Raw genomic sequence first — 13,116 nt, forward strand, 5'->3', positions numbered from 1 at the left:
TAGCAATAAAAATAAGACACATTTTCTGCAAAAATAAGAATTTACTTACCGATAATTCTATTTCTCATAGTCCGTAGTGGATGCTGGGGACTCCGAAAGGACCATGGGAATAGCGGCTCCGCAGGAGACTGGGCACATCTAAAGAAAGCTTTAGGACTAACTGGTGTGCACTGGCTCCTCCCCCTATGACCCTCCTCCAAGCCTCAGTTAGGATACTGTGCCCGGACGAGCGTACACAATAAGGAAGGATTTTGAATCCCGGGTAAGACTCATACCAGCCACACCAATCACACCGTACAACTTGTGATCTGAACCCAGTTAACAGCATGATAACAGAAGGAGCCTCTGAAAAGATGGCTCACAACAACAATAACCCGATTTTTGTAACAATAACTATGTACAAGTAATGCAGACAATCCGCACTTGGGATGGGCGCCCAGCATCCACTACGGACTATGAGAAATAGAATTATCGGTAAGTAAATTCTTATTTTCTCTAACGTCCTAGTGGATGCTGGGGACTCCGAAAGGACCATGGGGATTATACCAAAGCTCCCAAACGGGCGGGAGAGTGCGGATGACTCTGCAGCACCGAATGAGAGAACTCCAGGTCCTCCTCAGCCAGGGTATCAAATTTGTAGAATTTAGCAAACGTGTTTGCCCCTGACCAAGTAGCTGCTCGGCAAAGTTGTAAAGCCGAGACCCCTCGGGCAGCCGCCCAAGATAAGCCCACTTTCCGTGTGGAATGGGCTTTTACAGATTTTGGCTGTGGCAGGCCTGCCACAGAATGTGCAAGCTGAATTGTACTACAAATCCAACGAGCAATCGTCTGCTTAGAAGCAGGAGCACCCAGCTTGTTGGGTGCATACAGGATAAACAGCGAGTCAGATTTTCTGACTCCAGCCGTCCTGGAAACATATTTTCAGGGCCCTGACAACATCCAGCAACTTGGATTCCTCCAAGTCCCTAGTAGCCGCAGGCACCACAATAGGTTGGTTCAGGTGAAAACACTGGAACCACCTTAGGGAGAAACTGAGGACGAGTACTCAATTCCCCCTGTCCGAATGGAAAATCAGATAAGGGCTTTTACAGGATAAAGCCGCCAATTCTGACACGCGCCTGGCCCAGGCCAGGGCCAACAGCATGACCACTTTCCATGTGAGATATTTTAACTCCACAGATTTAAGTGGTTCAAACCAATGTGACTTTTGGAACCCAAACTACATTGAGATCCCAAATTGCCACTGGAGGCACAAAAGGAGGCTGTATATTGTCAAAGTCAGAAAAATATCTCTATGCACACTACCATATTTGCACCTCACACAGGTCCGTGCTGCGCATGCGTACGCTCTCCCGTACGTGCGCATACTCACAGTCGCGGGCACCCGCAGGCGCACGGTATGCGTATTTACGGTAGAGTTTATGCGATCGTAGCGTGCGACTCAATCATTACATATTTTCACTAATAATGTATTTTGTAGATCATGGTCCCTTTGATAGATTCTGAAAGTTTGGTTAATATAGAATGTTTATGAACAGAGGAATCCCTCTTTGTTTGATACGAAGGGTCAGACAGGAGTAATACAGTGGTGTTTAGTATCCATCGGAAGAATATTTAATTAGAAATATTCCGGTGTTGGTTTGAAACAGATCAATCGCTCGTGCGAATAGTTATGGACATAAGAAGTTTATGAACATTTACTTTATTTGCACTTTATTACCCATGCGGCGGGAAACCCAGTTTCCCTCCCACCTGAGCAGTTGGAAATAGTCACAGCCCACCTGTATGAATCAACCTATGACCTTTTGTTATAATACGAAGCCGAATTCCTATGTCCAATGAACAATGAGATTGTAGGGACCATTGAATTGTATTGTGTGTGGGGCATAAATAGGCAGGCCGACCGTATCCAGTTCACTCTCTTCAACGGTTCTCATTGCTGATAATCGGGAGCTGGATATCGAGGCGCATGCGATCGTTCCCCTTGTGCGTAAGTTTTCTCCGTAATCATATTGTCTTACTGAGAGCCATCTCTCTCTCTCTCTCTCTCTCCTCTATCTCTCTCTTATTTTCCCTTTATTGTATTGTATTGTATTTCCTGTGTAGTTATCTGGTTAGTTGGTTTATGTTATATTGTAGTGTATCATTTGCACTGTGATTCTTTTTGCAAGTATAATAGTTATAATACATATAATAGGTTTTGGACCCTAAGCCCAGGTATATGTGTATTCTTTATAAGGGTTAAGTATTCCCTGTGCGTCGGTGACGCCCAAGCAGCTTTGTAGTTAATCAGGTTACACCAGGTTGCACTTACACTCTGTCTCTACACTAAGGTATACTGTGTATCTCATTGTTAAAGGTATAGATATAAAGGTTTAAACGTTGTAAGCGTCTGCACCGCTGGTGATCTCTTCGTGGTCCCGAGCGTACGCTACACTATAGCGAATCATTACGTTAGTCGGCAGCCAATAGCGTGCCTGCCTGTGATCACTGGGCCGTAAGCGAACGTGACGCTTGAGCGTCTCGACTACGGTTGAGCGATCGCTACACAACTTGCGTACCCTTACGGTACTTCTTACGTAGATAGCGTACAGTGTTCTTAGACCTCTTAAAGTGTTTTATATACGATAAATATTTAGCTTTATCAATTGGCGGCTCGCCCGTCCTTCACATATCTGCACTAGGTAGATCAGCAGACATTATCCCTCAGCAAAGGGCGGGAGGTTGTATCCCTCGTAGTGCTGACAGGATAAGCGTCTGCTTCACTTAGGTAAAGAGTGCTGAAGGAATCCGGGAATCGGAGGTAAGAACAAAACGCTAGTGTCTTTTAAAACTGTTTATTTTTCTGTCTTGCGTACACACGCACGCACACATATATATCTGCATTTCTTTTTCTTTTTCATTTTCGTATACCACTCTCCTGTCTGCCAGTTTTATAGTTGATAGAAGTGCTAAAAAAAGATTTGCCGTTATTTCATAGTTTAAGAGTAAAGGTAATATAGTTAAAAGATAGACAAAACACACAGTTTTGCCTGGGAGATAAGGCGAAGTCAGTGTGTTGTGTGGTAGATGATCAAGGATCATCTACATTGATAAAAGTATAAATTGTGTTACGGTGGATCTTTGCTTAGCGTATACGTGTCTCTAACAAAGACCTGCGTACGCAATCCAAAGGCCGACACACGCAGCGTACGTTACGCAACGGAGCGTCCGGTTACGCCCACGTAGCTCAAGTCACGATAAGTTGATAAATAACGCAAAGCGATAAATAACGCGAGGCGAGAAATAACGCAAGTCTATTTTTGGGTGTCCGAAATTTTAATTAACAGATCCTGCTCCTAATTGGTAACACACCTGATCTGAAGAAAAATTTCTGCGCAGAAATAGAAATAGAAACAAAAGTGTACATGTGATGAGTGAGTGTTTTTACAATTTTTAAAGGTTGAACCACAAGAAAAGTCGAGTACTCGTGAGGTACATGCGTGTAAGTGACGTGCACGGTGGCTAGGGAGGAATCTCTGGTTAAATATACAATTTTGAGCATTAGAGTATAGCAGACCAGGAGGTCATACTGTAACAAGACCAGGAGGTCATACTGTAACAAGACCAGGAGGTCATAACAGACCAGGAGGTCCAGGTACAGCCGACAAGGAAGTCCGCTATACAGTTCACAGGCACAACACCGAAAAGGGTTGGTGCAACACCCATATAGGCCATATAAGCTCTGGCTGAAGGAATTCGCAGTCGTAAGTTTCGATTCCATTGGTCTTTCCGTACATAAGCTTAGTTGTTTGTGTACTGAACGACTGGACCGCACGTAAGTGTGTGCAGTAGTTAGTAATCTGACCTAATACCATTAGAGTAAAGGGGTCACAAACGCTATCTGTACACTCTAACGTGATTTGTGTAATTTTTTTATTTTAAGGGAAGTTTGCTGCTCACTCAGGAACTATCCAGCAACCAATAGTTACTGGAAAGAGTAAGTGTTCTTCGGATAACCCTCGCAGGTTCCAGTAAATAGAGGTTCAGGTCGCAGGGGCCCTAGGTCGAGTACGCCAGCACCATATCGGTGTGATCAGGTCGTATTGGTCGGCGTGGGCGAGTGAGTGGGGTACTCGGTAAACCGCCACCGTCAGCCTATTGTTGACATTTGGTTTTTCGTAAGGGTTGGCTAAATAAAGCAACACTTTCGAACTATGGGGGCCACTTGTTCAGGTAGGGGGCGATCAACCTCGGTTCGGGTTGATTCAGTGGTCCGACCAATTGGGTCAGCCAGGTATATAATGTGTGAGAAATATGGAAGTCACACAGAAACTTTATGTGATGAATGGGAGAGAATGACTGTACATGACGGGGAGAAATTCCCAAGAGTAGGGAGCTTCAGCTCAGAAGTGTTACAAAATTTAAGGAGGAGGATATGTCTCATAAAATCAACAAAGAGACGAATCCAGCATTATGATTATTTACAGTTGTGGCAACAGGAAGGTGAGATACAGAGAGGTTTGGCTCAGGCGGCGGGATCTGGCTCTAACAGAAAACTGATTGCCACGGCCCCACCGCCACCATATATATCAGGAGAGAAGTTGATTGCGGAGAAAGACGCACTAAGGTGTAACACAAAATCACTTAGTAACTGTGTAAATGTTAATGATAATGTTAACCCATTAACCCATGCAAGTATTAACCCGTGCAAGTTGTACCCTGTTTTGAACTTTCCTCAGGAGTGTGATCAAGAGGACGAATCGGCAACGATTTCAGCGCTCTCTCTAGCAGCCACCATAGCAGAGACCACAGTAGGCACAGCTCCACCCACGAGATTAGTAAAGGCCCCTAGCGGAGGGATAGGTGAGGTCGTATCAACTGGTAAGTACGGCACCATGCATTATGCTGAAACTATTTCACCACAGCCTGTAGAATCTACACAGAATGAGGTTGTTAGAATTACACCTGTTAGAGTAATAGCAGTGCCAAATGGGAAAACAGACGCATCAGGAGCCACTCCCATTAGGAACATTGCCATGTACACTCCATTTTCCCGAATGGAATTAAGGACCATAGTGTCTGAATTTCCTGACCCTAGAAAAGACTTAGTTGCCAGTCAAAAATACATCAGAGACTTAGGTAACACTGCAGAGCCCAACAATAAAGACTGGCAGATATTGCTGAGAGCATGTTTACCCTCAAATGTCGACGCAACTCAATTTTTAGCTGATTGCGGACTAGATCATGATGTACCTCTTACAGATGTGTACAACCAAGATAATGTGAAAAGAATAAACTTGCAGCTAAAAGAATATTTCCCAGCAGTAGCTAAATGGAATAAGATATTCTCCATTAAACAGAAGGAGTCAGAGACAGCTGCAGAGTATTTTCACAGAGCATTATTAGAAATGGCAAAATACACAGGCATAGAGGACATTAAAACAGACACAAACCATCGGGAAGTAGCAGTATCGGTACTGATGGATGGTTTAAAAGAGTCATTGAAGACTAGGGTACAGACCACACAACCATGTTGGCGAGGTCTGTCTGTGGCTACTTTGAGAGAGGCTGCTATTGATCACGATAGAAACATCACCAGACACAGGGAACAACAAGGTGATAAATTAATGTCAGTAAGTATACAGGCCCTGACCACAAGGCAGCCTTTGTTTGTATCACCAAATCCTGTGGGTAAGTCAAGTATGGTTACTTGTTATTCTTGTCACAAACAGGGACACATGGCACGAGATTGTAGAGTAAAGAATCCACGAAACTCATACCAAACCCCTAGACAACGACACGACACACGACATTGGGAGCAAGGTCCGCAGAAACGGAGTTATGAGCCACATACAGGGGAAACAAAAAGATATCCCCCAAACAGAGACTGGCATGCCTCTGGTAGTTCCCAACTATCTCCCTCACAAGTAGTTGCTGCCAGCGGGATTCAGGGAGGTCACCATACCCAATAGGGGTGTGGCCATACCTGTAATCTGCAGCCAGTAAAAATTAATTGCCAACATTGGAAGTGAACCCGAGATCGCAATTAATGTAGCTGGTAAAACTTTAAACTTTCTTGTAGACACAGGGGCGGCCAAGTCAGTGATAAATTCGACAGTGGGCATGAGAACCACTGGTAGGACAATTCCAGCCATGGGAGTAACAGGAGTAGTCCAGCACTACCCTGTTAGCAAACCAGCCGAGATTACAATAGGGCCTTTGCATACCAAGCATTCCTTTTTGCTGGCTGCATCGGCACCAACCAATCTCCTGGGAAGAGACTTACTGTGTAAAATGGGATGCGTCATTTATTGTACTCCTGAAGGTGTATTCTTGGACATACCTGAGAAACACGCTCAGGAAGTGCGAGACATGTTAGACTCCCCATCAAAATTAATGTCACATACCATTATGACAAATAGGAATCCATCCCAAATAGAAGAAATGACATCTCAGATACCAGAGTCACTTTGGACAAAAGACGGACAAGACACTGGATTAATGGCAAACGTAGCTCCAGTAGTTGTACAAGTAAAAGATGGTAGGATAGCTCCAAAAATCCCACAGTACCCTCTGAAGCCAGAGGTGGAGTTAGGAGTTTACCCAGTAATAGAACACTTGCTACAACAGGGCATTCTGGTAAGAACGTCCAGCACTGCTAATAGTCCCATCTTCCCTGTGAAAAAGAGTGGGGGAGGGGTTACAGACTAGTGCAGGATCTAAGGGGGATTAACAAAATAGTTGAGAGTCAGTTCCCCGTAGTGCCAAATCCAGCTGTCATCCTAATGCAAATCCCTCCCACTGCCAAATTTTTCACTGTTATTGACCTCTGCTCCGCTTTCTTTTCGGTACCTCTGCACCCTGACAGCCAATATTTGTTTGCATTCACATACAGAGGAGTCCAATACACGTGGACTCGATTACCCCAAGGTTTCATAGATAGTCCAAGTATATTTTCTCAGGCTTTGCATGATTGTTTACAGTCTTTCCAACCAGACAGTGGATCAGTATTGATACAGTATGTGGACGATTTATTACTGTGTTCAGATTCACTGGAAGCATCTCTGAAGGATACGAAACAGCTCCTGTTTCATCTTTCAGACACCGGACACAAGGTGTCCAAAGACAAGTTACAATTATGCCAAACTAAGGTAAAATATTTGGGACACTGTCTAACACAAGGACTGAGACACCTGACCGCTGATAGAATCCAAGCAATTAGAGACATGACTCTGCCACAAACCCAGCAACAGATCAGAACGTTTTTAGGAATGTGTGGGTATTGCCGTAATTGGATCCCAGGGTTTTCCATTTTGGCGTTACCTTTGCAGGAAATGGTCTCCTCAAACAAACCTGATAGGATTTCGCATACAGACGAGTCCGAAACAGCATTTGAGAGACTCAAACAGTGCCTAACGCAGGCACCAGCACTAGGTATGCCAGACTATGGGAAACCCTTTGAACTATACGGAACAGAAAGTGCTGGTTGCGCGGCAGGTGTACTAACCCAAAAACACGGTGATGCCAGCAGGCCAGTTGCATACTACAGCGCTCAGCTAGACACGGTAGCGCGATCCCTCCCCACATGCTTGCGAAGCGTTGCTGCGATAGCATTGCTAGTGACAAAAAGCGAAGATGTCGTGCTAGGCCACAACCTCACAATCCATACGCCACATGCAGTATCAGCCTTATTGAATTCTGCCCAAACCAGACACGTCTCATCAGCGAGGTTTACAAGATGGGAATTGGCACTAATGGCCCCCGTAAACATCACCATAAGGAGATGCAGTGCATTAAATCCTGCAACGTATCTCCCAGGTGTGCCTGGTCAGGCACAAAGGGTGGAAGGTGAGAGTGATGGGGAAGGAGGATTTAATACAAAGGAAGATACACATGATTGTATGGAATATTTGACCCAAAATTTTACCGCAAGGCCTGACATCAGTGACAACCCACTGGAAGATGCAGAACTCACGTTCTACACGGACGGTAGTTGCCATAGACAGTCAGACTCGGGAGACTTGTGTACCGGATACGCAGTCGTAGATGACCAAGACACCATAGAAGCGGAACCGCTAGGCCCACCTCACTCAGCCCAGGTTGCTGAACTGGTCGCCCTAACCAGAGCATGTGAATTGGCTAAGGGTAAGTCAGCCAATATCTACACCGATTCTAGATACGCATTCGGGGTAGTCCATGATTTCGGAGCCCTATGGCGCCTCAGAAATTTCATGACGGCAGCTGGTACACCGGTAGCGCATGCAGCCCACATAAAAAGGCTTCTAACAGCGATACAGGAACCCGACAGAGTGGCTGTTATCAAATGTAAAGCACACACATATAGCCAAGACCCGGTATCACTTGGTAACAGCCGAGCAGACGAAGCTGCTAAGTTAGCAGCTGCTACCCCCATACAGACAGACACCACACAATTGATGGTATTTAATACCATTAACACACAGAAGTTGTGTGAAATGCAAAATTTGTGTTCCACACAGGAAAAGGCAGTCTGGAAGGCAAAGGGATGTGGCCAGGAGTCCTCAGGACTCTGGACGGATGGACATGGTAAACCAGTGGCCCCCAGAGCATATCTTCCATGTCTGGCTGAAGCAGCTCACGGGCTGACTCATCTAGGCAAGGAAGGGATGTGCAAATTGGTGAGAGCATATTGGTGCGCCCCAGGATTCTCCTCTCATGCGAGTAAAAGAGCAATGTCATGCCTTACCTGTTTGAGAAAGAATATTGGAAAGGCAATACCTACAGAACCATCCCATATCCCACCTGCCGGCGGCCCTTTCCAGGTAATACAAATTGACTTTATACAATTACCCCCTTGTCGGAATTTGAAATATGTACTTGTTTGTATAGATGTTTTCTCAAATTGGGTCGAAGCATTTCCTGCGGCTACAAATACCGCTATGTTTACTGCTAAGAAAATTGTGCAGGAATTTGTATGTAGATATGGTATCCCTAGAAAAATCGAAAGTGATAGGGGTACCCATTTTACAGGTGATGTCTTTCAAGGAATGTGTAAGTTGATGGGAATTGATAGCAAGCTGCACACTCCGTACCGTCCACAGGCGAGTGCGAAGGTCGAAAGAGTGAACAGCACTATTAAAAATAAATTGAGTAAAGTGATGGCAGAGACAGGATTGACATGGCCAGAAGCTTTACCCATTGTATTGTATAGTATCAGAACCACTCCCAGGTCCCCTCTTAATCTGTCTCCCTTTGAAATCTTGTTTGGTCGACAACCGCATGTCATGATTAACCCTCAGGATGATTTGAAATGTAACAATGAAGTAACTGTAAAGTACTTGATTAACATGAGTAAACAGTTAAGGAATCAAAATGATAATCTGAAGTTGGTGATTCCTGATCTACCTGATAGTAATTGTCATGACATTGAACCTGGGGATTATGTAATGATACGGAATTTTCTACGCTCAGGTTGCCTTATTGACAGATGGGAAGGACCATACCAGGTCTTATTGACTAGCACTACAGCATTAAAGGTTGCTGAGAGAGAGACTTGGGTCCATTCATCCCACTGCAAGAAGGTTGCTGATCCAGAGAAGTCCCGTGATAAGGAACAGACGGTAGAGGTTGTATCACTGGAGTGTCTGTTCCAGGAGGACTGAGGCGGCACCTGAGCCTTGAAGACCGAGAGCTGTTGTCGACTCCCCACTCCCTTTTATTATTTTCCTCCACTTCCCATCCCCTCTCCCGCAAATTTCTTTTTCCTCCTTTTCATTCTTCTCCGTTTCCTTCTATAAGATGGACTTGCCCCAAGAGACTGTGATCCGGATTTTCCTGTTGACCATGATGTTGACCAGAGCAGTCTGTTCCGGCGAGAGTACCATGGAGGTCGATAGAGGTTCTGGAATGGGTTCTGATGATAAAGATGGAGGCGTAGTTTTCCAAGATCAACCTAACCAACAAGCAAAGGCGAGTATCAGAAAACGATCCGATAGCATTGACCATAGAAGGAATTGTGACGGATTGTTAGCTGAGGAAAACTGTATCTGTAGGCTCTGTAACAATGTCATCGAAGATGGGTGCATTAAGAAATGCCAATCCAGTTTTAATATCCATATGGACCGGCATCCATTGAGTGACTATCACTCCTTAGTGGGTAATGTGTTAAACAAAACAGATTGTTGGGTATGCTCTCAAGTACCTCAAGGTCATAGCAAATCAGGGCTAGTACCATTTCCTTTAACGATAGGGGAGGTACTTGAGTTAAATGGTGGGAGACCGGTGGACAGGAGGTTTAATATCTCCAGCCCTCCTAGTTTGAAGCTCCACCAATACCATGTGGATAGGTCCTTATTATGTTTCAACATCTCCAATCCCAGAAAGCCGGGAAATTGGGAAGTGTCATGGAGTAACCACACCATGACCTTTTCGCATAGAGCAGATAGAATGCCTACAGATACAGAGCTTGTACGCCACATAGCCAGTAGAGGAAAATCTTTCCGGTATAGGTACACCTTAGGAAATAGGATTACGAGAGTTGGAGAAGTATCACCAGGATACTGTGCACATATCGTACAACCTGATACGTGTATTAAGCAGATGGAAGAATTAGGGTTAGGAGATTTCACCTGGAAGGTGTGTAATATGGTTATGTCCTTCTCGTCCCATATGTTCTCCCCGATGATGCATATTTCATATGCGGGAGAAAGGCGTACAAGTGGCTTGCCCCAAACTCTGAAGGATTGTGTTATATTGGAAAAGTATTGCCTGAAGTAATGACTGTAACACATGATAAAATGAAAGACATACACCGTGGTGCCCAAGCTCCTTATACTCACACCCACTACGAGCACGTTGTTAAAAGGCACCTGATAGAGAAGACAGAGCATCCGGCCTCTGATCTGATAAGTGAATCCACCGGGATTCAATTCTTAATCGCGTTAGATTTCACCCGCACCGCTAGAGGAGTGCTAAATTATAAATACATATCGGCGCTCGCAAATTTGTTAGATAATATCACTGAAATGTATGATGACACGTTTAGATATACTGGAAGGGAACTTCAAGCTTATAAAACAGAACTGGTGCAGCATAGAATGGTTCTTAATTACCTCACAGCAGTGACAGGCGGATATTGTGTTACATTGGCAACACAGTACGGCGTGAAGTGTTGCACGTATATCACGAATAGCACCGAGGATCCGGTCGAGGTCATAGACCAAAAGATGGACGATATTCTCCAATTGAAGTGGGAATTTCGCCGAAAACACAATCTCACTCTTGCTGCTGTAGGTAATGAGCTGACTGGTTGGGTGTCATGGTTGAACCCGCGAAATTGGTTCTCCGGTTTGGGAGACTGGGCTCAAGGAGTCATAATGGATGTTGGGAAGTTTCTCCTATGTATCTTAGGTGTTATCATAACGATCGGTTTGATATTTAGATGCGGTCAGGCTTTAATGAGGTGCAATCGTCGTACTAAGGTAATGAGTTTGAGGAGTGAGGAAACTGTAATTAACCTGAATTTGATTTATGACCCAATGATAGAAACAATGATGTGATGAAAATGCGATTTCTACGGTCCGGTTCTTTCACCTGTTTTTCTGGTTTTTCTCCAAGATAAAAAGACCCACTTGGACGAGGAAGTTGACGAGACGCTATACAGACAACGGATAGACCAAAGAAGAAGTTTTGACCACTTGAGATATGGACATTTGATGAACTTTGCCATGGATCCCCAGTTTCCCTAGAATTCTTAAACTTACGCTAGCCCAACATTTTTTGTAAATCTAATGGCATTGACAAAGCTTTTTGCTCACACCTAATGGGCAACACAGCGCAAAGAAGACGACTTTCAACTGATACCGAACAAAACTTCAACCGACAGATGTACATTAACCTGACATAGAATACCACCGCATTTACCGTAATTATGTCTTTTCTTCATTTCTACAACCCTCAGGTAATGACACACATAGTATAGGGAATACAGGCACAGATATCAGCAATCACATATTCCCCCATTCATGTATCATCAACTAAAATGTGCTCCCCATTTTGTTCAAAATCCGAAAAGAGCTCGGTAAAGTTTGACAGCCCATCCACAGACCCGTACCACGGGATAATAAAGGAATTCAAATGTATACTTCGCAATACCTCGAAGCTTGATTTACAACACGTACGGCACGATGATACATGACCCCCAAACATGGATTCATACACACATGCTTCTGCTATCTCACTAGGTCATACCCTCTTCCCACCTACTCCTCTCTCCTCCCTTACCCAACCATGGAAATGAATTAACCCCTGACATCTATTTTTCTCCTTTTGAAATGTTTTAGAAGGTGGCAGTTATTATTGACTGCCAAAGGGTGGACTGTCAAAGTCAGAAAAATATCTCTATGCACACTACCATATTTGCACCTCACACAGGTCCGTGCTGCGCATGCGTACGCTCTCCCGTACGTGCGCATACTCACAGTCGCGGGCACCCGCAGGCGCATGGTATGCGTATTTACGGTAGAGTTTATGCGATCGTAGCGTGCGACTCAATCATTACATATTTTCACTAATAATGTATTTTGTAGATCATGGTCCCTTTGATAGATTCTGAAAGTTTGGTTAATATAGAATGTTTATGAACAGAGGAATCCCTCTTTGTTTGATACGAAGGGTCAGACAGGAGTAATACAGTGGTGTTTAGTATCCATCGGAAGAATATTTAATTAGAAATATTCCGGTGTTGGTTTGAAACAGATCAATCGCTCGTGCGAATAGTTATGGACATAAGAAGTTTATGAACATTTACTTTATTTGCACTTTATTACCCATGCGGCGGGAAACCCAGTTTCCCTCCCACCTGAGCAGTTGGAAATAGTCACAGCCCACCTGTATGAATCAACCTATGACCTTTTGTTATAATACGAAGCCGAATTCCTATGTCCAATGAACAATGAGATTGTAGGGACCATTGAATTGTATTGTGTGTGGGGCATAAATAGGCAGGCCGACCGTATCCAGTTCACTCTCTTCAACGGTTCTCATTGCTGATAATCGGGAGCTGGATATCGAGGCGCATGCGATCGTTCCCCTTGTGCGTAAGTTTTCTCCGTAATCATATTGTCTTACTGAGAGCCATCTCTCTCTCTCTCTCTC

General features: G+C 44.4%; 1 protein-coding gene across 3 annotated transcripts in view; it reads right to left on the minus strand.

Annotated features, from left to right (window-relative positions):
- The window catches only part of DOK7 (docking protein 7), a 253,577-nt gene that overhangs the window by 22,881 nt on the left and 217,580 nt on the right, over positions 1-13,116 (minus strand). The gene's annotated exons all lie outside the window — the stretch shown is intronic.

The sequence above is a fragment of the Pseudophryne corroboree genome, chromosome 1, assembly GCF_028390025.1.
Source record: "Pseudophryne corroboree isolate aPseCor3 chromosome 1, aPseCor3.hap2, whole genome shotgun sequence".
Classification (NCBI taxonomy): domain Eukaryota; kingdom Metazoa; phylum Chordata; class Amphibia; order Anura; family Myobatrachidae; genus Pseudophryne; species Pseudophryne corroboree.